Genomic DNA, 2,843 nt, shown 5'->3' with positions numbered 1-2,843 from the left:
GTGAATGGGCCACCTGTGCACCCAGACCCTTTAGTCCTGCTCCCAAATCCCTGTAGCACCTCATGTCCCAGCTGGGAGCGTTCCAAGCCATGTCATTGGTGCCCACATGAATAAGGAGCATAGGAAGTGGTCTGTGGGCTGGAGGAGCTTAGGGATCCTCTCTGCAATGTCTTGGATGCAGGCCCCCGGGAAGCAGCAGACTTCCTGGGCTAAGGGGTCAGGGCATCAGGTTACCCCCTCAGTCCCCCTCAGGATGGAGTCTCCCATAACATTTTGTCTTGGGGAGAGCGAGGACGGTAGCTGCAGTTGGGCCTGTGTTGCCTGTGGGAGCTGGCAACTCAGCAGGCTCTGTTGGAACAGCAAGAGGTGTGTACCTGTTGCTAAGGTCCAGCAGGGTAGGGGCCTTGGTGTGGCGGGTCTTAGGGCCCTTGACCACCTTGGTCCATGCCCTTGACTGGACAGAAGGGGAGGTCCCTGAGTCCTCCTTTGTCCTGGAGGGAGACCGTGGTCTACCCTCCAGCTCCTGGGGGAGAAGGGCCTGGCAGTAGGAGTCTATCTCCTGCTCACAGTCCCTGATGGCACGCAGTCTCTGGACTGTGGCCTGAAGCTCTTCCAGCTCACGTGTCAGAGACCGCAAAAGGGAGCAGACCCCACAGAGGGAGGTGGCCATGCTCTAGGGCCCCAGAGCCTGAAAAAGGGACAGGCAGCCCACCCAGCTCCATGTGCATGGAACCTGGGACCATGGGCTCAGTCTGGGTTGCCATCTCTGAGGCACCAGAAGGTGGGGGCTGCAGAGCCCAAGGGGACCTGAGGGGTGTGGCGCATGCCCATCCGCAGCATGCAGCTGGTAGGTGGGCTGGGCCTGAGTCTATCTATCCTAGGGGGCTCACAGGCAGGGCCCTCCCAAGCACTCTCCTACGCGAACTCCGTGCTAACTCATGCACCAGCAGACAAGCGTGCCTGTTTGCACAGCCTGTTTGCATGACTCCCTGGGGGGTTGGGCAAAGTAGGGGCCTGGGCGGGGTGCGACTCAGCCCGGCTCCACTCAGCCACCTCCTCCCACTCACTAAGGGGTTAACCCCCTCCCAGCACAGGCCCCACTTACCTCCGGCTGTGCTGGGGGGTTTCTGGGGGGCTTTGGGGGAGTGGGGGGTGCAGCAGGCTTTCACCCGCACATCTCTTGCCGCTCCAAAACCTGCAAGAGATCATGTGTTCAATACATGGAAATAACAAACACAATCTTAATGCACATCAAAAATAATATGTCAAAATATGTTTCTGCCAAAAGTACCAATGCCATCCCTGAAGGGAATAAAAGTAACCATCATTCATAGCAGAAAAATTCTCAGTTCTATATATCTAAAGAAAAAACAGGTTAAGTGAATAGTTACTTCCTCTCTTTATGTACTGAGCATACAGTTATGTATTACCTGCGGCAGGAATACTAATGGGTGAAAATTAAAGTTTGAGTAAAGAAAAAATAATGCCCCATGTTAATTGTCTCTTGACACCTTTTAATTATTATAAGGTGTCAGAATTATTATTATCTACAGGTCTTAGAAGAGAACCTGGTATAAAAGTCCCTTAAAGCCTACATGACTTGCTTGTTTTGGAGACTGTAGATGAAGGGGTTGAAGAGTGGAATCACCACAGTGTTGAGAATGGCCACTGCCTTGTTAAAACTTATCCAAACACTCTGGGCTGGCCTCACATAGGTGAAAAAGCAGCTGCCATATGAGGTGGTAAAAACCATATGGTGAGCAGAACAGGTGGAGAAGGCTTTTTTCCTCCCTGTGGTTGAGGGGATGCGCATAACAGTCCAGATGATGTATGTGTAATAGATGATGCTGACTGTTAGTGTTCCCAGCAAGTTAATTATCGCTGTTCCCAGGATAAATAGCTGTAAGAACCGTGTATCAGAGCAGGAGAGCTGGAGGAGTGGGTTAATGTCACAGAAGAAATGGTTTATGATATTGGGTCCGCAGAAATCTAACTGGGAAGTCATAATGGTGGCAGGGAATATTAACAAAAAACTAAGCAGCCAGGAACCCAGAACCAATTGCCAACAGACAGTGGTGTTCATAATGGATGCATATCATAAGGGGATACAAATAGCCACATACCAATCCAAAGACCTCACAGCAAGAAGGAAGAACTGTGAAATGCCTGGGAGGAAAAAGAAAAACACTTGAATATAATAGCTAGGGAAAGATATGGTTTTCTTCTTGACTAGGAGGTTGACGAGCATCTTGGGGATGAAGTCAAGGGTGAAAACTATATCCAAGAAGAAATAATTCCGGAGAAAGAAGTACATAGGCATGTGGAGACGATGGTCCAGGAGGCTGATGGTGATGATGATGATGTTCCCCATCAGGGTTAAGAGGTAGACAAGTAAGAGCAGGAAAAAGAAGAAGATTTCCAGCTGTGGGTCACTGGTGAAACTTGAGAAAATGAACTCAGTCGCCATTGTATGATTCTCCATCTGTGGTTCATCTTGCAACAAATAATAGAATATGAATTCAGTTAACAACACAATAGCAAAAGAGCAAAATTCATAAACTTGGCAACCACCAAAAGAAGCACTGTCAGGAGAAAGAAAGATTTAGCAATCTAAAGAGTATATACACATGAGAAAAAAATGCATTTCGAAACATGCAGTACTCCATAATCACAAGCTCCAAAAACACAAGTGCTTGCCCATTACTTTCTAACCTCATTAACACAGGATGGCATGCCATGGCATCTTTTCTTCATGGATATTATAGTATTTTTACAGCATTTATGAAATAATAAGACCTCTGCCTTCAAACATGATACACCACTAAACCTTCTCTCTTTTCTGT

General features: G+C 48.2%; 1 pseudogene; it reads right to left on the bottom strand.

Annotated features, from left to right (window-relative positions):
* Window positions 1-1,543: 1,543 nt before the first annotated feature.
* Window positions 1,544-2,482, bottom strand: LOC149862499 (olfactory receptor 6C74-like; annotated as a pseudogene).
* Between the last annotated feature and the right edge of the window lie 361 nt (window positions 2,483-2,843).

The sequence above is a fragment of the Crocodylus siamensis genome, chromosome 6, assembly GCF_052110815.1.
Source record: "Crocodylus siamensis isolate JL-2025a chromosome 6, ASM5211081v1, whole genome shotgun sequence".
NCBI classification, from domain to species: domain Eukaryota; kingdom Metazoa; phylum Chordata; order Crocodylia; family Crocodylidae; genus Crocodylus; species Crocodylus siamensis.
The sequence above is the reverse complement of the archived record's forward strand: the minus strand, read 5'-3'. Positions and strand labels throughout refer to the sequence as shown.